This window comes from Lactuca virosa, chromosome 5, assembly GCF_052849685.1.
Source record: "Lactuca virosa cultivar CGN04683 chromosome 5, Lactuca_virosa_CGN04683_v6, whole genome shotgun sequence".
Lineage (NCBI taxonomy): Eukaryota > Viridiplantae > Streptophyta > Magnoliopsida > Asterales > Asteraceae > Lactuca > Lactuca virosa.
In genome coordinates, this window is record NC_136430.1 from 146438532 (window position 1) to 146464056 (window position 25525).

The 25525-nt window shown below is 38.1% G+C and overlaps 1 long non-coding RNA gene across 1 annotated transcript; it reads left to right on the plus strand.

The window, feature by feature from the left end:
• Positions 1–1807: 1807 nt before the first annotated feature.
• Positions 1808–3003, plus strand: LOC145110866 (uncharacterized). Its single transcript, XR_013710077.1, has 3 exons — positions 1808–1860; positions 2505–2555; positions 2949–3003. It is a non-coding gene; the product is annotated as an uncharacterized LOC145110866 (long non-coding RNA).
• Positions 3004–25525: the final 22522 nt, after the last annotated feature.

The following is a 25525-nucleotide window of genomic DNA, read 5'->3' on the forward strand; positions in this document are numbered from 1 at the left end:
TTTTGGAGCTAAATTGTGAACATTTAATTGGATGACCAAGTACTTGGCATGATTCCGAAATTAATAAATACTTATTTGACTATCGGGAACAAATACCAACTTATCATTGGAATGGTGTGAAATCTAGCATCATCATTGTCATATATGGATAGTGGCCGCGGCCCTGATGTGAGCGGGCAATTATATGGGTCCTCCGAATTTAATGTGTTGATTTTTAGGGGCCTTCAAAATAATAGAAGCTCTACAATGTGAATCAAAATTCAGTTAATTTGAAAAATATATTTCATATTTACAATGTTATGTTATGAATTTAGATATTTTTAGTTTTTTTCTTTCGATAAAGAATAAGCTTTAGAACTTGAAAAAAAAAATACAATTGTGGGCCAATCATTTTACTTATTTTTGGAAAGTGAATAATACATATTATTAAATTAAATATAATTAAAAAAATATCATCTAATTTCATTCTAAGGGTATTTTAGTCAATTAACAAAAATTTAAAAAAGGAAAATTGCATATTTTAAGGGAAAATAGATTCTATTAATTTTAAAAATCTGATTCTATGGATGATAATTCTCCTAATTCGAAAATTCTGACGGAATGTGTTTATCAATATATTGAAAAATAACAAATATGATTGAGCCATACAAGAATACACATTCTGACATAATATATATTTTGATTTAATGAACTTCTTGAAGAATAACAAAATTTTGGTTACAAGTTAAAAAAATTTTTATTATATTCTTAGAAAAGAAAAAAAAATTATATAGTATTCTATGAGAATGTTACACTTATTAATAACAAAAAAAAAAACACAATATATAAATCATTCTACCAGAATATACTATTACATATATTTTCTTCATTATATTGTATATTATTCTGGTAGAATAATCCATTCTTTTTGTAAGATTGGTGGTCATTGTTCATCTTGATCTCATACAATATTCATCTTCAAGATTATATTCTGACCGAATCAGAATTCAAGATTCCATTCAAGTAGAATGTTGTAAGTTTCATATGTACCATGTTTTGCTTTGATATCTCTCGTTTCGTTCCCAGCCAAGAAAACAAGAACATTCTTGTTCTTGATTTCTTGTATACCTGCAAATGAGAAATACAACCACTCATTATTATTGCTTAATCTTCTTTCCATGGCAATTTCAAGCAATAAACACTACATCGAATTCTGTCAAGTAAAAGAAACAATTTCCTATAAAACATTAACCCTAGAAATCCATTCCATTCATCCATTTCTATCAAGAACAATCAAACCCAAAACCCATCAACACTCCACTGAATTTTTGTCAAAACAATGGATCAGAACATTCTCCACTTGTTATATAATAAAACCGAGAAGCAAAAGATCATAACATTCTTACCTTTCTATGGTTATTCTACAAGAAGTTGTTAAAGTCAATAAAAATATTCTTGCACATATGTTTGTTGAAAGCAAATGTAACATCCGGAATTCCAGGTATTAAATTTTATCATTTATTTTTGAGAAAAGAAAGGGACTCAACGAGTCGAGTCGAAGACTCCTCGAGTAGGACCGCGAATGCTGACTGGATTTAATGAATGGACTCGGCGAGTCGATGCGTGGACTCGGCGAATCCGCGTTGTAAAATGAAACCCTAAATCTCAGGTCCTGAGCCCTATTTAAAGGCCTTTATGGCCTCCATTTGCGGCTACCAGTCCAGAGAGAGTACCCCTTGAGAGCTTGAGCGAGTTGAGAGGGAGATAAAGCCATATTGATCGATTTTGGTGTAACTTAGCAAATGAGAAGTTGTTTCCAGCAAGAGGAGGTCAAGGGAGCTGTGGATCCAGAGTTTTCAAGTTCAGATCTACGCTGTTGAGGTATCTAATCGAACTCCTTTTCTGTTTTGGGTTAAGATCTATGATCTAGGGCTTCCTTTGCACCATTTTGAGTTAGATTGTGAAGCATAGGGGGTCCCTTTAAGTATAGATGATACATCTGGACCTTGAGAGGTCCAAAAGGTCCCAAGCTTCCAACTTTGTGAGGTTTCATGTGAGCCTTGAGAGTAAAATCACATTTAAAAGGTTATTCCTCCATTTTTGGTCTTATAAGCATTGCATGAACGTAAAGTTTGAACCTTTACGTGACTTTCGAGTGTTAGAAGGATGGATCTACTGTTTGGTGAAGCAGATCTGACCTCAAGAGATCTTTTGAGAGTTTTCATTGGAGGAACTCGCCGAGCCCATAAGGGACTCGACGAGTCGAGTCGGGTTGCCTCAGCGAGTCAAGTGAGGACAGAGGCGAGGAGGACATGCATGTACTCGCCGAGTCACTCTAGTGCACTCGGCGAGTCCGGTCAATGTTGACCGTTGACTTTTGTTGACTTTTAGGGTTAGTTAGTGTTGGGACTTATGAGCCATTAGAGGGGCAGAATGGTCTTTTACCCTTCTTAGAGAACTTATAGAGAGGGGGTGGCCTAGCCTTTAGAAGTTGTATTAATTAGAGTAATTATTTATGTGATTAGGCGAAGGCTAGTGCAGTATTTCAGAGTTCGAGGTTTACCGAGTTACCCGAGGTGAATCTTCTCACTATACATTACCTAGAGTGGTATTTATGTGTAGACCAGAGGGTCTTGTATGCTATGTGTATATATGCGATTATGTGCATTGTGTTATATGTATGCTATGTGTTGAACAGACCGGGTCGGAGGGCTCAACGATATAGACCGGGTCGGAGGACCCAACGATATAGACCGGACCGAAGGGTCCAACGACACAGACTGGACCGAATGGTCCGACGAGCTATGACCGGACCAGAGGGTCCAACGAGCTACGGGACTGGAGGGTCCCGCTGAGACACATCGACCGGAGGGTCGTATTATAGCCTCGAGTGGCGTATGTGTTGTATGTGGTATTTTGGGGAACTCACTAAGCATTTATGCTTACAGCTGTTGTGTTATGTGTTTCAGGTACTAGCGAGGATCGCGGGAAGGCGCCGGCATGATCCGTACACACTGAGAGGATTTATGTGTTCGAGGATCTTGGGATTTGTTTATTGTGAAACATGTGATACTTTGGGTTACTATGATATTTTATGAATGAAAGTATGTTTTTAAAATGAAAAATTATTTTGAAAATTTACGTTGTTACAGCAAATCTCGAAGTCCTATGATGAACAGATGATGAACACATGAACTGAATTGTATCTCAATTTGGATTGTCAATCAATAAAAATTCAAAATCAGAATAGTGATTACAATCGGAACAAATGGTATTGAATTCGCAGTCGGTAGTGTGATAATCGGAGCGAATGAAATCGGGTTTTGAATTTAACTGGATTGATCTAAGGATATTCGGCATTGAATGGTCAAACAGAAAAGTCAAAATTGAGATATTGCAAACTTCTTACCTGCGAACGATCTAAGATTCGGAGTTGAAAATCTGGGCTTGCACTCATCCTCAATGATGCCTCTTCACAGCGCAATTGCATCTGCAAGCAGATCATCGTTAATGTCTGGTATGCGAACAATCGCATCTCAAACCACCATAATTTCAAGAACCCTAGCCCCAAAACATGTACCTCTTTCTCCATTTTCGTCATCTACAAGAACACTCCCTCGTGCAGCTTCAAGGTAGATGCTTTACCGATTACATATACAAAAAAACACACCGAAACACGCACTACAACCAACCCTATTTCTAAATTCTGCGAAATCGATTTAAACTTTGTGGTGTTCTTCTTCAGGATTGTTGGGGCATTGGGAATGGTTGAATCCATGATGCCTCTTCACAGCGCAATTGCATCTGCTCGTCTCAAATCGAGCCTTGCAGTTGATTCCGCCTGCTGGCCAACATTGGTGGATGAAGGCGACGAGTGGTGGAGGACCGTCGGTGATGGCGGTAATTATGGTTGTGTTGTTCCCTTCAACATCGGCAGTAATGGTTGGGATCGAATAGGTGGTGGTTTTAAAAAGCCGATGGAGAAAACCTAGACAGCTAAAGTCAATAGTTACCATAATTATAGGATATTATTTGTGGAAACTGATTATCAAATTACCTATTTATCCTTATTTATTTATTTAATTATTTATTTATATTTTAAATTTTGATTGGCCCACATTTATGCATACAATAACACAATAGATACATTAAACACCTGAACCTAGCTCTCTCTCTCTCTCTCTCTCTCTATATATATATATATATATATATATATATATATATATATATATATATATATATATATATATATATATATATATATATATATATATATATATATATATATATATATATATATATAAAGCTATTTGTTCAGGAGAGTATGAACTTGACCAATTTAACTTTATAACTGGTATGGTTATATGGTATCATATATTGGTTAAAGTAAAAAAAACATAAGCAAACAACTTCAATATGAGACTATATGTATTGATGAGGCAATGAGTAGTGTGGAACCACTTATTGAATTTTTTAAAGACTACCAAGATAATTGGTTTGTGATGGTTTTGAATTGTGCGAGAGATGTAGCTTCTGAATTGGGAATTAAACCTGCGTTTGTTGAGAAAAATAATAAATGAATATTTAAAAAAAAAATAATCATTTTGATGAGAGTGACGTTGGGTCATCAAAAATTAATACATGAACTTTCACCTCAATAATCATTCAAAATTTAATATTTTGTGTACATAACTAATCAAACTATTAGATTATTGAAGCGAATGTTTGAATAATACAAACAATATGAATATATTTTTGGTTTCTTATTTACAACAGAAAAGTTAAGTGACTGAATACTAGTGACTTGAAGCCAAGTTGCAAAAATCTTGAAAAGATGTTGCATAATACAACTAACTAGAATTGTACAAAAACATATACCACATGAACATAATACAACTAACAAGATACTAAATTTCATAAAAATGATAAAAACGTATCCAATATCCTGTCAAGCATACTAAATATTGTTGACTGTTCCCATTACAGTTATATCAACAGAAATAAGCTTTTAAAATCTTATTTGCGATCGACCATGTCTCAAGAAAGATTAAATGTTTTAGCTTTGATTTCGATTGAGAACGAGTTTCTTGAGAATATTGAATATGAAAGTGTAATAGATGAATTTTGCTTATAAGAATGCTAGAATGTCGATGTTTAGAAAATAGGAATGTGTTGTCTTCTTCTTCTTCTTCTTTTTTTCTGAAAAGTTGCTTGTAACAGTTTCAACTTATTAATAATGAGTGAATACATGATTTTGTGGTAGTGAATTTACAATATGTTTGTTAGCAATTTTTAGTTTTGAATTTAACTGTATCAAATTTAATTAATAATATTTTCCAACGATTTTTTTATGAGGCCTCACATAGATTTTTGCACAAGGCTTCCGAAATGTCAGGATCAGGCATGTATGTGGATAGAATAAGAAAGAAACCATGGAAAGGATGATTGATGGTGACAAGTGAGGTTATTACGAAGCAAAGTGAGTATATGATACTTTTTCCATGTTATGTGTGCATTATATCATTCGGGCATATAGCCTATATGTTAATTTTGTTGCATTCAAAATGTATTAACAATGTTAATAATGGTTTAATATACTTTAGAGATATCATGAATATATCATGTACATAAAAGCACAGATGAGCATTGGGTCATGTATCTCATGAATTTGGTGTGATTTGCACCTCTACAACACCTGATGTTCCCAATTGTATTTTAGGTAACCATCACTTTTAATGTTAATGCGTATCTTTCCATGTGGCGTGGGATACTCAGGCCAGTTTCATTTAAAGTAAAATGTTATAATTAGCTTGAACAATATATGTCTATATGAGAATGGTTATAGTTTGATGGAATTGTGAATTATATGTGCATGTTAAAAGATATGGAAAACAACCAAAACCACACATCAAACGAACGAACGAACGAGTACAAAGATATGTCCAACGTCCCCGTATTCACATCGTTTTAGGAAGCATCCTAGGACGTCTCTCTGGGATGCTTGCCCTTTTTTTGGGTGTTTTGAGTTTTAGGGACGTGTTATAATGCAATATTAATGATAGACGACTAGCATTTTAAGGACGTGCTATAGTGCAATATTAATGATGGCAAAGTGAAAGGAAAAACATCAGGGGGCATTTTAGTCAACGCCCCCAAATGCACTTGAGGACACCGCCCTCATAGTTTACCCTACTTGCCTTATTTGAGAAGCTCTATAAGAACAGATGTTTGCCTTATCGTTTTCATTAATCTTTATATGTGTTTCGCTAGTTTTTGCAACCTCCAAAGGTTCCAGAACATCGCTAAACATTTTTAATCCAGCCATCTTCATGAGGAAAGTCTCTATTCATTAAGATGGAATAATTCATTGAAGATCGTGTCACTATGGGAAACATGTTCATCATCAACATCATGTCATCATCTTCTTCAATCATAAGCATCTAAATTCACCCATGATCACAAGTGGGAATCGGTTTTAAATTATAGTTTATCATTACTTTGAGTTACAAACAATCTTATATTTATATGCATATTGTAATGTAGTTATTTTTATGCATTGTTTGACTCTTTACATTACATGTTCTATCACATTAATTATCTTTCTAAGTGTTAGTAGACTTACAAGTAATCTTCCTTACTATCCCAAATTATTCCAAGCGGTGTATAGGACGATGGGTGCAGAAAACTTAGTTCATACCCAGATTTAGAGAGAATCAATACCTATTATGTCTATGTAACTTGAGAAAACGATAGATTTAATAATTTACCAAATCAATACTTAACTGCATTTAGAATTGAAACCGTTGGCGATTACCTCCTCTTAGTATTGTCTTCACTCCTCTATCAATTTGCTAGTTTAACTATAGTTTGATTAAATTTTAGTGTTTTAATCACTATATAACTACTTTGTTAAGCGTGAGCTCCTTGTGCATTCTGTATTTACTTACCCTTGTTAGGTGTTGTGTTTAAGCTGATTTGTAACGTCCCAAAAATTCAGGCCAAAAGTTTTCATTTTTAAAAGAGAATAATATCATCCATTCCATTAAATCCAAATCATAAAAACCATAGTTTACAAGCCATGAGTCAATGTATCAAAAAATCATAGTCTTAAACATATTCATGCAAAAATCTAAAAACAACTGACAACAACAATGAGCATGCTATGTGGTCAAGCTGGAGCCTTTCCCCGTTCAAGGGAAGTACCTGAAAAACATTAATCAACAACTATAAGCATAAATTTTAGTGAGTTCCCAAAATATTACAAACATCACAGCAATAACTATACAAGAAAGTATTGGGCCTCTTTAGCTCACGGCCAGTTCCGATCGTATCATCCCGACCAGGTACTCTTTGACTCACGGCATGTCCCAGCCTTGTCATCAAACCACCGGACATTGTTTGACTCACATCCGACCATGATCTTGTCATCAACCGATCAAAACACATAACATACCAATCAATAAGCAAACAAGCAACAAGCCTCAAACCACAATCCATAATCAAGACCCTACTAGTCTGGCTAACATACTAACATGTCATAGTATTTCACAGGCATCCAACACAGGGGACCCAACAACCTTCTATTCGAGTCATTGATGTGAGTTAAAATCGAGTAACAAATACGTAATCAATCAAAGAAAATAGGAAGAACACATTGTGTAAATAAGATCTGATTAGCTCGTATTTAGTCTGTAAAGAGTACAAGAAGTTGAGAGCGTTTACAAACTTGAAGATCACAAAGTTACTCTCGACTCTAATACTTACCCTATTTATAGGGTATTATAGACTGAGCAAAAAATACAAGGACTATAAATTCTAGATTCGAATTCGAAATGTGCCTTGTAAATACATATAGAGTTGAAATCACTTGGATTTCGAACCCTTACAGACTCAATATATTTTGACTCCTCACTGTCTTCATTTCAACCCTACAATCTCCCCCTTAGTGAGAGTAGTCAAAATTACGCCACAAGCTTCAAATTCTGTAGAAGTACATTGCGAACCTCCATATACCACAAAATTGCCTTTCGTATCTCTGCCTTGTCTTCAACTTCATTTCTCTTGCAGTTGTTGATGAGAACAAGGAGATTGGTACATTGAGCATTCGTATACCTCTCTAAATCACTAACTTAAAACAAGAATTTTGTCAACATCCCATTCTTTTTCTTCCCACGAAATACAACCCCAAGTGGTTGATCTATAATTTCCTCATCTTCATACTTGTCAATATTGATCTTCCCCTTCAGAAAAGATTGAGGAACTTTCGAAGGCTTATTGACAGCTAAAGCAAGCTCAATATCAGTAATTTCTAGGAAATCATAATAATTGTCAATGAAAACCTTGATATGAGCAAAACCAATGATGAAGTCATCCTTTTTGGTTTCTGTTAGCTTCGAAACATCCACATTACTTAAAATCCTTGTCATAGTGACGAAGTCATTTATGTTCATCAGTGGGAAATCAGCAATTGGAAATTCACAAACTATAATGTTCTCTCTTACAAACACATTGTGAAAGTTTTGCAGAAGACCTTAAAAAAAGTTTTCTCGCACAATGTTCATTACATTCACAATCTTCACTAATGACCATACTTCTTCTTCGTTTTTACCCAAGACTGCATGAAACCGTATCTTCAGTCTTTTGAATTCTTCTTTATCATTGAAGTTTTCAACGATCTTGAACTGGGAAGATGTGAACAACATGTGGTTTATTGGGAAGTCAAGCTGATTGAAATCAGTGTTCTCAATATCATAGCTCTTCTTAGGTACCTTGTGAAAATATTCATTCAGGCCAATCGAAACAATCTCCTCTATTGTTTCGTAGCACCACTGCTTGTTGGTATCACCCTTATTCAAGCCAAGTGGGTCATTCTGTCTTTGCCTCATTATGTTGTTAATTTGCCTTTGCTTTTCGATTTCCAAAGCTTGTTTCTTCTTCTTCTCTTCTTCTGAAGGAATAACTGAGATAGCTTTCCCTGTATAACTTTGATCATCTTTCGAAGGTGGTGGCACAGATGTTGAACTTGAACCTCCAGCTCCTTCATTTATTGTAATCCCTTTTGTCATTGATCTTCTTGTTGTTGTTGAAGTTGTGGTCAGCGAAATAGGAAGTGAAGTCGGTATTTGAGTCGAAATCACTTTTCCAAAAACAGCTCCTTTTTAGAATCTTTCGAAGAACCAACACCTCCACATCCTTTATCTCCTCCTTATGACACTTGCCCAGCACGTGGAACATTCGTTGGTAATCGAAGTACCATCTCAAGGATGGGAGCAAGCTCTACTTTGATATTAGTATTAATGGTCGAAATCAACTGAGAAATTGACTCCTGAGAAACTGATGATTGATTTGAAAGATCAACTTTTGATATTGACTCCTTGATACTGAATAAAATTTCTTCCAGCTTTGCGAACACCTGAGAATCCTTCTCCGACTTGGCTTCCAGCTTGTTCGAATAATCAGTATTAAAATCAACCAACTTTTTGATAGCAGTTGCAACTACATCAACTTTTCTATGCAACAAAGTGTAATTCTTCTCCATATTTTCAACCTCTTTAGCCATCTCCGACTTAAGTTCAGCCACCTTAAGATCCACTTACTCTTTCATCTTTGTTACTTGTTCAATGAAAATATCAGGACGCTCCCTGGCAACATCACGAAGCTTCTGAATTTTGTAATCAAAGCTTTTGGAGTAAACAACCAACCTTTCGACCTGTTTCTGTTCAAGGCTTTCAACCAAGCTTCTAAAACGATTCTCCTGAGACTTCAACAAGTACTCCATCTCTACCATAGTAACGAAATTCCTTCACCCGGTATCTGCTTGTAATTCAAGAAGAGAATTGATTTTGTTGTTGAGGATTTTGAATTGTTTACCTGGCATGATCATGTTCTCAGGTACATTATCCTCCTCTAAATCAAATTGTAGATCAACAAAGGACACCATGATCTCATAATCATTTGGTTCGTCTTCTTTAATTACTCTCTCTGCTTCAGTGGATTGAGAAGAGAAGAGGGTAGTAATCGGTTCATACATGATCATGGAGTATGTTGGTGAAATGGAACAATTGTGACTATTCTTGCATCTTTGACTCAGACTCTCACACCATCATCGGAACAATTGTGTCACACCCCCGGCCGAGGCGGCGAAACTATTGGATTAGGTGTCTAAGCCAATAACTAAATTAGTATAATCTTGAATTATTAGCAAAGTCCTTTTGGGTTGCCCTAAAACCTAGTAATTGAAAATGATGACTTTTAGAGAAAGAGAGATTGATTTATTGATTTATTATACGATTAATAAATAGCAATAAATGAATTTATTAATATGTTATAAAAATAATATATTAATTAGAAATTGTATTATTTAATTAATAATTAATCAAAAATTAATTGGAAATAATTTTGGGATTAACTGGATTAATTAAAAGTGAAAGGTTCTAATTGTAATTGTTTAATAGTTAAGTAAGCTGTTCCAGAACCTTCCCTATGGAGGTGGACGGTTTCTTGGAGGGTAATCTAGGGTTTCTAGATTATCCCTTATAGATAATTAGGAAGTAGATAATTACCAAATTTGAGATATTAATATAATATTCAAATTAGGGTTATCTTGAGTTTCCTAATTCAACTATATAAGGAACCCAAGGGCTTCAATTTTCGGTCACTCCTTTCTTATAAGCCATGGCCGAAAATTTGCTAGGGTTGGGTATGAACCATTAGAGGCACGAGATTTCTGGTGCTAGCTTCCAAGCAATTTCAAGAAGGGTTTTTATTTGATTATCTATTAGTATAATCAAAAGGTATGTGTTCTAAACTCTTTTATGATTTTTGAAAATCCTAGGGTTCTTGTAAGGTTCTTGATATTCAATTGTTTATTGCATTCAATAGTAAAAACATAGATCCTTATGGTGTATGTGAATTTAGGGTTTATGTTTTTCCGTCAAAAATAGTTTTTTGTAACATATAAAACCCATCAATGGTATCAAAGTGTATGTTTTCAATTGATTTGCATAATAGTTGAGTAGATCAAGATTATGGTTTATAGAAATTAAACTCTAAGGGATTAAAATTTTTACTTGGGCTAGGGTTCTTGAAACCATAGTCTCCACCCTAATTTTCGAAATTTCTAAGGTTTCCTAGGGTTTCTTTATCTGGTAATTATTGTTTTTAAATTGTTTAAAATAGGATAATTAAATAAAATTGGATAACCCTTATCCCTTGATTTTCGAAAAACCTAGATGGGAAGGGATTAGGATTAAATTTAAATTATTTGATTAATAGTTAATAGTGAATAATTATTTAATCCTCATTAGATTTAAATTAATTTAATTAGATGTTAATTAAAAGATAAAGATTAAATCTAAATTGGTTTATTTTAAATTAAATTAAAAAATTTTAATTTTGAAAATTAAATTAAATTTTTAAATTTCGAAAATTTAATTTAAACATAGTATTTTGAAAAAAATACACTTTATACTATATATATAAATAAAAGTTTAATATATACTATATGTATAAGACAAAATCAGTCAAATCACTAGTACACCTCATTCACGAAGCTGAACTATAAAGGGGGTATAAGGAAACTGCCTCTAAAATGGTAGTTGAATGAGTGTCCACTCTCACCCACCGTTTTCTTGTTTCGTGGAGGGTCGTTAGCCGAAGGATTTGATAGGATATAATCTCATTAATAAGTATAATGCTATAAAAGTAACTAAACTCTTTTATAAAATCCCATTCTTAGTTACTTTAGGAAAAATGTGAAAAGTTTGCTAATCCATTAAGTTGCACATTATACGTTATTAGTAGTTAGTGACGAACATGTGGTTAACCGACACAATAATAGTGACTATAAAGAGTAATAATGGGCATCTCAAAAATTATCATTAAGTAATGGAGCGCGTGTGGTTAACCACCACATTAATATGAGATGATAAATGACATCGAGAGTGTCAAGAATATTTGTATGGTTATTCACATCTTGTTTGTGATCCTCGGTATCCCAGTCACAAATAGTATAGCATAATCTGACATTAAACATGTCATTGATAGATTTAATGAATCTCAAAAGATCTAGGAATTTCATAGTTCGAAATTGGTAAATTACTTTTACCTACCTTTATAAATTCGTGATAAGATTACGGTATCCCTCTTCTTAGTTGTGAATTATTACTTTGGATCCTAGCCTTCATTTTTTATTATGGGTTAAATTTTAAGGATTGTTGTCATCTAACTAAAACTATTATTTTTCTCTATAGATGTCTCCTCCTGGTGATGCTTCTGCTCCTTCATCATCTACCGACCACTTGGGTTTCTCCCTACTCTCTATCGTGTCCAAGGTGACCTTTGATGGCACCAACTACAATGATTGGATGCATAACATGAAGATGGATCTTCGATTCGAGAGAAAAGAATATGTCCTTGAAGGAAAACTCATTGAAATCGATGAAGCCAAAGCTAATCATGAACAACTAGCATCCTATAAGAAGCACTACGATGATGCAACAAATGCATCATGGTCGCTACAATGGCTCCTGAATTGCAAAGGTTCTATGAGGATTACTGGCCATATGAGATGAACAATGACCTTGTGGAAAAGTACCACAAGAGAGGTCGTCAAGAGAAATATGAAGTGGTCAAGTCCATCATAGCTTGCAAGATAAAAGAGGGAGAGTCTGTGTGTAACCACGTGCAGAGAATGCAAAGATACATGGAGTGCCTTGTTAGGCTCAATGTGAATTTTGACGAGGAGTTGGCCATTGACATGGTATTGATCTCCTTGCCAAGTTGTTATGATCGGTTCATATTGGGCTACCATTTGAACAACATAGAAACCACATCAGCCCGACTCCACAACCTGCTACAGACTGCTGAGTCGTGCATGAGGGGAAAAAATTCGACCCCTTCTACTAATGATCCCGTTCTCGCCATTGGGCAAGGTAAAGGGAAGAAGAGGAATGTTGCTCCAAAAGCTAACTGGAAGAACAATTTCCATGATGGGTCATCTAGCAATGGCCCAAAGGCAAGGCCCAACTCAGACATTCCAGCTCTCTTAGTGACCCCAAAGAGGTCACTTGTTACTATTGTAATAGCAAGGGCCATTGGTAGAGGAGTTGCCCCAAGTATTTGCAAGACATAAAAGATGGCAATGTGAAGCCATCGTCAGCAGGTATATACACTATTCAAACTAATAACTCACAATCTACTCGTTATTGGGTCCTTGATACCATATGTGGTTTTCATATTTGTTCTGAATTGCAGGGACTAAAAGAAAGTGAAGAGGTGGAGTATGGGATGATGAGTCTAATCATGGGAAATAGGCGATCATGTTACCAAGATTGGGACTTATCATCTTGTGCTTAGTAGTGAAGTTAGTTTAGATTTGATAGATTGTTTCTATTCATCAGAAATGACGCAAAACATTATTTCATTTCATGCGTTGTTCAAACAAGGTTTTCTTTACTCGTTTAACGATTTGAATGGTTCAATTTTCGTTTATAAAAATGGTGTTTTTATATTTGAAGCTTTACCTTGTAATGGTATGTATGAAACTATGACTTGTGTTGATAGCTTAGGCAATAGTTTTATTCATATTGATTCATCTAATGGTTTAGACAAGGCATGCTTGTGGCATTCTCATCTTGCGCACATGAACAAGAAATGCGTCGCCCAACTCCAAAAGGATGGAGTTTTGGAATCATTTTACCTAAGGCAAATGATGATTGTGAATCTTGTCTTTTGGGCAAGATGAAAACATCACCTTTCACTAAATCTTGTGAAAGAGGTGAAGGGTTTTTTGACCTTATACACACAGACATTTGTGGGCCATTTAGATCCACCATAAGAGATGTCAATCGATTTTATGTAACATTTACGGATGATTATAGTAGATATGGTTATATTTATCTAATCAAACATAACTCAAAAACCTTTGAAAAGTTCAAAGAGTTTAAACATGAAGTCGAGAATCAATTAGGCAGGAAGATAAAGATGCTCTGATCGGATAGAGGAGGAGAGTATCTTAGTATCGAGTTCCACGACTACCTCAAGGAATGTGGAATAGTTTCACAATTGATTCCTCCTAGGACACCACAAATTAATGGTGTGGCTGAGACGCGCAATAGGACCTTTTTGGGCGTGGTTAGTTCCATGATGAGTCGAGCTACTCTTCCCCTTTCCTTCTGGGGGTATGCCTTAGATATAGCCGCCCATATCCTCAATCTTATCCCTACTGAAAAGGTTCCCAAAACACCTCATGAGATGTAGACAGGGAAAGTTCCCTCATTAGAACATATCAAAGTCTAGGGTTGTGAAGCTTTCGTTAGACGAGAGACTCATGACAAGCTAGAAGCCAGAAGTGAGAGATGTATTTTCATTGGCTACCCACAAAATTCCTTTTGGATACTTGTTCTACAGACCTAGTGAAAACATGGTCTTTCTAGCACAAAGAGGAGTCTTTCACGCGAGAGAGCTCATATGCAAAGAGGACAGAGGGAGCAAAATTGTCCTTGAAGAGATTCAAGAGTCAACCAATGAAGGAACCTTAGAAGACACTAACACTAAACCCGAGGAAAAAATTCCAGTTGATCTAGTTGACAATTCATTACATCTTCGTCGTTCCATAGAGTTAGCATGCACCCAACGTTCTATGGTTTCCATATAACGTCTGATGGTGATACGTTTATCAGTGATGAAACACTGTTAAATTTGGATGAGCCAGCTAATTACAAGGAAGCAATGGCAGGCCCTGAGGCATCCAAATGGAAAGAGGCAATAGACAGCAAGATCAAGTCCATGTATGATAACCAAGTTTGGAATTTGGTTGATCAAGAACCTGTTCGAAAGACAGTTGGTTGCAAATGGATCTTCAAGAAAAAGACCGAAATGGATGGAAATTTGCACACTTTCACGGCATGACTAGTTGCGAAGGGATTTACTCAACCCCAAGGTGTTAAATATGATGATACCTTCTCACCAGTGGCTAAGATAAAATCTATTAGGATAATGCTCGCCATAGATGCTTTTCATTATTATGAAATTTGGGAAATGAATGTCAAAACCGATTTCCTTAATGGGAAGTTGGCTAAAGATGTTTACATGAGTCAGCCAGAGGGTTTTGTTGATGCAAAGTTTTTCAATAGAGTGTGTAAGCTAGAGAAATCCATTTGTGGATTGAAATAAGCATCTCGCAGCTGGAATCTTTGTTTCCATGAGAAAGTCAAAGAGTTTGTTTTTTCTAGAAGTGAGGATGAGTCATGTGTGTATGTCAAAGCCAGTGGGAGTATAGTAACTTTTCTAGTAATGTATGTTGATGACATACTACTCATGGGAAACGACATTCCAACCATGCAATAAGTAAAATCTTGGATTGGAAAGTGTTTCTCTATGAAGGATCTAAGAGACGCAACTTATATTCTCGGGATAAGAATTTTGAGAGATAGAAAGAACAGACTAATTAGAATTAGTCAAAGTACATACCTGGACAAGGTACTAAAACGGTTTAGTATGCAAAATTCCAAGAAAATGAGAGCTACCTATTTATAGCAATGTCAAATTGAATAAGACTCAAAGCCCACATATGGATGAAGAGATAGCTAATATGATTCGAGTTCCCTATGCTTTGGCTGTGGGATCGATCATGTATGCTATGACATGTACTCGCCACGATGTGTCCTTTTCTTTAAGCATGGTCAGTTGCTATAAGGGAAATCATGGCAGAGTTCATTGGACAGCAGTTAAGAACATTTTCAAGTATTTACGAAGGACAAAGGACATGTTTCTAGTTCTTGGAGGCAGTGATATGTAACATTCGAGAATTTGGTATGTTTCCTTTAACCCCCCTTAATGAAAAATTCATCTCATTATAGTCCCTAGCTAGTACACGGGGCATACTCTATGAGTACGCTTAGCGTATTAGCCCGTTTCTGGATCGTTCATGTAGCCATGTACGATGGGCATACGTGGGAGTACGCACGACGTATGCAAGGCAGGTACAAACCCTAATTTTTAGGGTTTGTCCCCTATTTAAGTAACTTATATTACCTTTGGACCTTATATTCATCAGCCTCCATCCCTCTATGCCCTAATATCAAAACCCTAAGTGTCATTTGTGAGTTTTGAGCTTGAAATTGAGTTTTGGTGGTGTTTTTGGTAAAGTAGAAGAAGAATAACACTTGGAGGTTGCTTGGGAGTGGCTTGAGCTTGTAGATCTAGGGTCATCTTCATCTTAGCAGTCTATTTGAGGTAAAAAGCTCTCATCTTGATGGTTCTTTGTGTTAGATCGAACTTACGATGCTATTTATGCATTCTTGGGTCTTTTAGGCCATGTTTGAGATTATGGTCTACTCCAGAAGCCATGGAGGTTAGATCTTAGCACATTTGAGGTCCCTTGTCCATAAAAATGAAACCTTTATGAGTTATTTTGGTCCATACATGTGTTAGGTTCCTTGTCATAGTTCTCTTTGGGTTTTGGATCTTATTAAGACATGCATTGAAGTAAAGTTGCCAAATTTACGTGTGAAGTCACCTTCTACAATCAAATCTGAGAGTTTGGCATGCTGGCTTAACCGAATAAGTGCTTAATGAGTTGTTTTGGTTGTTTGCGGAGTACACAGGGCGTACTCAGCTAGTACGTTGAGCGTACTGACCCCTAAAGGAGTACGCCAAGCGTAAGTCTGAGTACGCCCAACGTACTTAGCTGATTGACTTTTGGGTTGCCTTCCATGGGTTCGGGCCATATTTTGGGATTTTAGGGTTTGGGCCTTGTTGGGCCATTAGACTTCTGAATTCGGGCCATGGATAGACTATGGACTTTCTTGGGATTAGGTCTATGATGATTTTGGGCCCAATTTGGAAGTTAGGGCATATTGGGCCTTGGGACGCCATTTAGGAATTTGGGACTTTTGAGCAAATGGGTTGGGCCTTGGTTATGGGCCAAGTAAGAAAAAGGGTAAAATGGTTTTTTACACTGGATATTGGACAAGTAACTTAGATTCTTGATTATGGGTCGAGATCGAATTATTAATTGGATATTATTTGATGATGTTAGCGTGGGCATTTTCCGGACCAGCAGACTGAGATTTATTTGAGAGATTCTACAGCTTGAGGTGAGTTTCCTCACTGTGTTGGTGGGTCTAAGGCAACAATGTTGGCCCATAGTTTATTATGATTAGGATGCTAGTTGTCTGTTTGGCTCTAGCATGTATGATATTTGATATGTATGTCGGGCGGGGCCTGATGATTATATTGTATGCTATATGCCTTTGTGAATCTTGCATGTGTTATGTGTTTATATGTTTACTGGTCGGGGCCTTATGATTATATTGTATGCTATTTGATGTGACATAGATCTGAACCACCTTCACACTATCTCCTCTTCTCTTGATGGCAGCTAGGGCGGAGAGATCTGCCAGTCACAATTAGAGAGATGTGTTAGAACCGCCCCAGGGACTGTGCCCCAGGAGCAGGCTCTGACGATCAAGTTAGATCAGTTTGATAGATGAGATGGTCCTCCTTAGCTGGAGAGAACCATCTTCGTGTTGGTGGTGGTATATGGTAGATGACGACGAAGGGTGGCGGCTGAGCCACCCGGCCGGAATCTAGGGTGGCGGTTGAGCCAAGGGAAAAATATGGGTGGCGGCTGAGCCATTGGGTGAATTCCCCCTCCATGGAGGAGGCACCATTCTATTTATAGTAGACAATTAGGTCAAGGGGAATTAGTTCAGGCATTGAGCCAACCCAATTAAGGCCCAGCTAGCAAGGAGCTGGGCAAGGCCACCTGGAGGTGTCGGGTGAGGCTGGCGGGTACACACATGGAAAGGCTGAAAGGGGAGCGCCAGACAAGGGAGCACCAGGCCGGGCCGTCAGGAGAGTCCCAGGCAAGGCTGGTAAGGGAGTCCCTAACAAGGCTAGCAAGGGAGCGCCAGGCAACGCTGGCGCGCTAGAGCTGTCTAGGCCATGCTAATGGACCATATATCATCAAGTTCCCCCAGTCTGATGTTATTTGTACGTGGTCAATGACATCGGACTAGACTCAGTCATATAAACCGTGTGTCAAAAAGTACCCCTAGTCCGATGTGATTGAATTGCTAGCAATCGAATGGGACTAGAAAAATCACCAATGCATCAAAGAATAAAAGGAAACAACTGAACCTCGACCAAGGGATTTGTGGTGTTGCACGATGAGCCAAGCATCGATTTACGCAGCATGAGCTGATTTGATGCTCCTTTCTTGAGAAGAGTATGATATAGTTGGTGTGACACATCATACATGTTGCTGTGATCATGCAGAGCAAGGCTGCTGCTATGTCACAAGAGTGTCGATAAGATATGGGGCTAAGGTAGCTAAGAAGCGTAACCTTGCCATACAGTCTCTGAGACTATTATTCGATGCAGTTTTTGTGTCGATCTCGGAAGTCTGTAAACAGATGCAACATATTGGGTCCATGATTCCCACGTTCCAATCATAACTGAAAGTTGTTAATAGAAATAGACGCTCTGAGCGTCGTGTGCGCACCCTGGTGAAAGGGACGAGACCCACATCCAACACCGGGTGGGGGGTTATATTTCTATGCCTGCTGAATGGGAACTTTGAGCGACTGGTCAGCGGTGCACACTTTGCAAGTCCCATGTAAATACTTTACAGACCGAGCTTTGCTCCGCGAGTTTGCTGTTGGTGCAATCTAAGTGTCGCGGCGCTGGAGCGATTATCTAAAACGACAATAGGATCAAATTTGTGAGTTAGAATATTTTCTTTAAATCTTAAACTAATTGATTTTCTGTCAGGGTTCTTTTGAAATGCTTCACGAGTAGTAGTAGTGCACTACTCTTCTCATTCCCCTTTTTTTTTGAAAACTTTGACTGGGTTGGACCACAACGCCTCTTCGAAAGTCGGATCGCAACACTTGAGCGTTGAGCGGCTAAGCTTATCTTGTAGAATTAGCCCATATATGTTGTTGAGGTTGTGCATAAAAAATCCTACGACAAGCCCAAGTTGAGAAAGGACAACCCATATGATCAGCCTAGGAGAATCCCAATAAATGGCATCCCATATGATCGGCCCAGCTAGCAAGGAGCTGGGCAAGGCCACCCGGAGGCGCCGGGCGAGGCTGGCGGGCGCGCCCTAGGCAAGGCTGGCGGGTGCACACCAGGAAAGGCTGGAAAGGGAGCGCTAGGCCGAGCCGGTAGGAGAGTCCTAGGCAAGGCTGGCAAGGGAGTCCCTAGCAAGGCTGGCAAGGGAGCGCAAGGCAAGGATGGCGCGCCAAAGTTGTCTAGGCCATGCTAATGGACCATATATCATCAAGCGCCCCCCCAGTCCGATGTTATTGGTACGCGACTGTCACACCCCCAAACCGAAACGGTGGAAACGTTCGGGGGCGGAGGACGTCATTTACAGTATCATAACAATTGAATAATAGTAACCAAAGCAACAACAACCATTGTATTAATAGTATAGTGTTTACATTACATTTGAATCATACACGATTGACTCCAAAAGTAAATAACAAGTAAAGACTCAAAGCTAGTATGCTCCATCTTCTTGAACCCAGTGCGTGTACCTGTCTACTAATGTCCTGAGAATACAAGTAGGTTTTGAAAGAGTAACAGCATAAAGCTGGTGAGTTCATAAGCATTTTGTTTTGGAAAAACTATTCTATGTTCCTTTGAAAAGTGCGTCATCTTTCTCTAGAAAAGCTTATATTTTCTGATGTAATGAATGTATAAACCTTAAGTAATAATGATTATTACCAGTTCCTCCTGCGAGTACTTAGTGTATACAAATCATATACAATCCAGATCGAACAAACAATTGACTGTGTCGTTCTTCCCCAAGCCCACAACCAAACAAGGAACAGGAAGTGAGGCGGAGGCCACACATTCCACTGGTTGTCGGATCCTTATGTACATAATCCTGAAGTATTCACTAGATACTTACAAAGTTAACTGTATTGATCCTTTGATATCTGTTGAAAGTGTTCCTCAAGAAAATCCATTATTTTCTTATTGAATGCATGATTAACCAATTCTTTTTATAACTACTTAGCTCATACTAGCTATGTATAAACCAATATCGAACAGACGATTGATTATGTGGATCTACCCTAAGTCCACAACCAAACAAGGAACAGGAAATGAGGCGGAAACCACACATTCCATGGTTTGTCGGATATTCTTCAAACATAGCCTGGATGCATAAACTAAGGAATTACAGAATTATTAGTAAATGTTCATTAGTGAAATGAATAACCGATTGTTTGAAAAGTACTAATGTTTACCCTGGAAAATCCTATATTTTCCCTAAGTGTAAGTTATTGAATTATCTATTCCAAACCAAATAGTATAAGCATCTACCATACTTATGTTGTTAAGCATTGTTCTGTTTGAAAACCAATATGAATACCTTTGTATGAATATCCTTGTATGAAAACCTTTGTATGAAAAACTTTTTATGAAAACCTTTGTATGAATACCGTAGTGTGAATACCGTAGTGTGAATACCCTCCTGCGATCACTTAGTACATACGATTTATAGAAATCTGGATCGAACAGACAGTCGATTGGGTGATTCCGCCCTAAGCCCACAACGAAACAAGGAACAGGAAATGAGGCGGAGATCACACATCCCACTGCAAGTTGGATGTTAATTTCATATTACCCTAGTGTATATACTAAGTTACCATATAGTTACTAACCCTAATGACTGTTTGTTAGGTGTATTATTATGTGAACGAGTCATTGTTTCACATGTGGATTCTTATAACCATACTATGGACGATAAACATTACGACGTACTCGGACGTACGTCGATAAAAATGACGTTTGTCACCCTAAGTTGACTGTAGCTAATAGTTAGGGTGCGGGACTGTCACTCCCGTATAGATCTATACACAAACTCACGCTCTCCCTCCAGGAGACTCTGGTTACAAGGCGTCTCACACTGCTGGCTCTCTCAACGAATTCACGAATAATACTATGAAAACCCTTTTTGTTATGAATCCTTATAAAATAATATCTTTTATTTCTTAATTTATAAGTTTGTTTCCTCTGTTCTAAGAACTGTGATTGTAATGTTTGTATTTTAACATGTTTTGTAAAACTGATTTCAAGTCTAGCAGTGACGATGTTTACCATGTATGCAAGTTCTATGTTCAATGTATACTAGTGATTGGAAGATATAATAAACCAAATTATATTTTTAAACACAAGATTACTTGTGCTTTTACTTGTATCCTCCCCTTGAAAACATTGAAAACTTTGGAAAATATATAGGGGTATGAACTCACCGTTAATTGTGTGCAAGCGTCAAATCAATGAACTGGAAACGAAGACCCTCGAGTTGTTGTACGTGGCACTTAACGGAATCCTAATAACAATTATATATATATATATATATATATATATATATATATATATATATATATATATATATGTATCTAAATTAGCGACTTCGTTAGGTAAAGTGTTGGAAAAACACTTGCTTTCGGTTAAGGAATGTTACCGGGACTTGATTGAATCGAGAAAAGCGGGTTTTCAGCCTAATGTACCACTCAGGGAGTGTGTACGGTCATGAAAGGGAGTGTACGGCCGTGAACCGTGTACGACCGTAGACTGCCTTGAAGGGTGTACGGTCTTTGAAGGTGTACGGCCGTGAACCGTGTATGGTCAACGAACTTGAAGGAATACGGCCGTACACTCAAGAGCAAGAGTGCTGAAATTGATGAATATGTGACCTAGATGCTTCGAAATGAATCCCCAATGGTGTTTTTCGATGTTTTACGGAAGAATAAAGGTGTTTTAGGGGTGTACGGTCGATAGTCTAGAGAGAGAAGTAGAGGATGTTCGGCCAGAAAAGTGTAAATGAGGGGGTAGGGTCTTGTATTTATAGGGGTTTTCGTGGTCGGTGGTGGGGTCCACCCGACATGGGCCGTAAATGTGTGTACGGCCGTACACGGGTGTACGGCCGTGAACCCAAGTCCGACCGCGAATGTTGTTTTGATCGAAGGAAAAACTCGAAATTTCGCGTAGCTTTGGTCCCGAATCATATATGAAGCTCAATTTTATAACAAAATGACTTTCTAAGCCAAAGGAATTTTGACGAGACTCAATAAAAATCCAAATTTTATTAACGGAATTTGGATAACGGAAATGGAAAAAGGTTCGGGTTGTCACATCATCCCCCCGTTAGAGGGAATTTCGTCCCGAAATTCGGATTCCAAGTGGATGGTTAAGGATAAGGAAAAGAGACGGTTACTTTGGCTCCATTGAATCCTTGCGTTCTTTCAATGAATTCAGATCCTTGCTGGTTGCTTCAGCGGATCATCATTGATGGGTGCGTTGTTCTGATCTGTGATGGGCGTGTAGGTTTAGTTTGCTCAACTATGTTCATCCAACTGGTAGAATGTCCTTTCGTAGTTCTAAGCAGCGTTTGTCCTGAAGTTCATGGTAGGACTCATACCTGGTCCATCTACCATTGTCTCATGTACACAATTCATATATAATTAAGATTGATAAGACGGTCGGATGGGTGACTCTGTCCCAGGTCCACAACCAGACAAGGAACAGGAGATAGGGCGGAAACATACATCCTAAATCCGTAGAATCTTAATTATATACCACCCTCGTGTGTACATTTAACATCGATAGGTTAACCGTATTTGTCCCTAGCCTCTGTGCTTGAACTTGACTTGCTGCGCGAGTGGTGTTTCCAAAATGGTCTGCTGAGGGTGCTTAAGGAAGGTTACGGGTGGATACCATACTCTTCGCATGAGTATTTTGGAGGTTTGAAGTGAGATGAAGTTTCGAAGTTCGCATCTAGTTTGTCGTTATGAGTGACGAGAGTTTTGCTATTCGGTCGGTTTAAGGCAAAGGGTCTCCTCGGTGACACGTGGGTTTGGTATAACGCAAACTCAATCAGACTAAGTGGGATAACATCGTAGGATCGCGTGTTAAGTTAGTTCGGAAGGAGTGTTTTGTTATGGCGTCAGTGTATCTGTGTGTGTACGTTTCTAGTGCTTTCTGTATTGACCTTGTTATTACTTCTGTGAATGTTTTGTACTGTATTAAGTGTACTAACTGAGAAATTGTTCTAGTGAATGATACTTGATATTATGATCCCTATCCGGTTCTTCTATAATCGATTGGTGTCTACAAGTCATATATAATTAAGATGATTAAGACTGTCGACTGAGTGACTCTGCCCTAAATCCACAACCAGACAAGGAACAGGAAATAAGGCGGAATCACACACTCTAAGTCTATTGGTCCTTAATTGTATATGGCCCTACTGTTTACACCAAGTCATTATAGCCTACCGGAAAAGAGTATTTAGTTTCTACATAAACTATGTGCTTCGTTTAACGAGGAAAAAATATTATAGTTAGAACTTAATTGTGAGACGGTTTCCTTGAAAATGCAGGTTTGGGAAAAGATTCGAGTTGGAAGACGTACCGCTGTTCTCGGGGTTTTCCAGGGTAGACTCTCCTGCAGTGAGCATTAGCATTCCTCCCTCTTCACCAGGGTTCCTGGCCAATGGACAATCTCTCCTGAAGTGTCCTGCTTCGCTACATTCGTAGCAGGTCTGACTCACTTCCTCAAATGGGACTTGAGAGACTGGTCGTGTCGGTGCCCTACAGAAGCGGATGGTGTGTCCCATTCTGAGGCAGTTCTTGCAATACAACTTCCGACACCTTCCGATATTGTGGAAGTTGCACTTGTTACATTTGGGGAGGGTTCCAACGTAGCGATTGTCGGGTGCTGAGGTGGTTGGTGTCGTGGCAGCATAGGCTGCACCCATCTGTTTTCCCACGGAGGGTTCTTGTTTTGATTGTCTCTTCTTTCTGTTCTCGGGCCTTTGATTATCATCACCTCCTTTGGTTGATCCATGAACGGGGTCCATTATGCCTTGGCGGATCCCATAATCCACCAATGTTCGAGCTAGACGTTTGGCACTGTCAAACGTAAGAGGTTTCGCTGCCAATATGTTTCCTTGGATTGGAGAAGGTAGTCCCCAAATGTATCTCTCTACCTTCTTGCTCTCTGGGGTAACCATCCCCGGGCATAGTGCAACTAAGTCGCTGAACCTATCGGTGTATGATACAATGTCTGAGCCTACCATGGTAAGATTCCACAGTTCATGCTCTAGTTTCTGTACTTCGCCCCTCGGGCAGTATTCTTCCAGCATCATTTCCTTTAGATTTTTCCAGCCCATTACGTTTTCTATAGGAAGAGTCAATGATTTGACATGGCTGTTCCACCATGTAAGGGCTCTGTCAGAGAAGGTGCAGGAAGCAAATTTCACTTTGCTCCCTTCTGGTTAGGGATGGCAAAAAGCCCCATACCCGATGGGGAACCCGAACCCTGCACCCGTTTTGACTGGGGAATCCCCAAGTTGACCGGGGATGGGGACGGGGATGGGGAATCCCCGAACAAAAAAGTGGGGAAGGAGATGGGGATGGGGATACCCCTAATCCCCGACCCTGGACCCGCCCCCGATATATATTAATATATAAAAGTAATACAAAACATATATTTATAGTACACTTTACAATACATAGAATTTTATCCAAGTAACCTAACTCATTAGTAATTACTTGGTTGAAATTATACTTTATTTTTCTTTTATCTTGTTTAAACTCATGTATAATTTTTTTGTATTTTGTTCATCAATTTTTCCTCAAATATCACTCTGATAATTTTTTCTACTTGATTTCTCATGTATGTATTTAAATATGGTAGAAAATTTATTTATATTTTTATGCAATCTATATATATTTTTATATATTTTGTAAAATCTTTCAACTTATGCTGGTAAATTTGAAATTTAGATGTTTTCTTTATATAACGTTTTTCATATTAAAAGAGAAAAAGAAATCCCCGATTCCCCGTTGGGGATCCCCAATCCCCATTGGGGGTGGGGATGGGGGTTTATCTATATTCCCCGGTGGGGATAGGGATGGGGATGGGGATGGGAATGAGGATTCGGGGATGGGGATGGGGATTGGGGTCCCATGTAATACCCGCCCCGGTTGCCATCTCTACTTCTGGGCACGCGCATAACTCGAAAATCGATTCTGTCTTCTCGAACCATCGCATTAGGGCGATGACTCTCCCATTTACATCGAAGGATTTGGGTCCACAAATCATGAAGTCCTTGTATGAGCACTCCTTTGTGTGTCTGCGGTTAAAGCTGTTGGTACCACTACACGATCCACCAGTATCACTTGCGTGGATTTGAGTCATGACAGCTGTCATTGCGCCTGTTACTGCCGCCTGAAAGACAACCGGGTCATACTGAGGAGGTGGTGACGGTGGTGTGTTGTTTTTGTTTTTGTTCGACTTCTTCGGTGGCATATTGCCGCCAAAAGATTTAAAAGGCGAAACGAGGGTAAGTCCTTAGATGTTACGAATCGAGTGTTATCTGAATCGAAGTTGTTCTAGTTCCGAGTGTTTTCATGTTATGACGTTTGAAGTAATTCATAACAGAGGTCTATGCAACATAGACTTATGAATTTGATAGTGATTACCCTCTTAATGAAGTTATGAAATCTGGTTTACT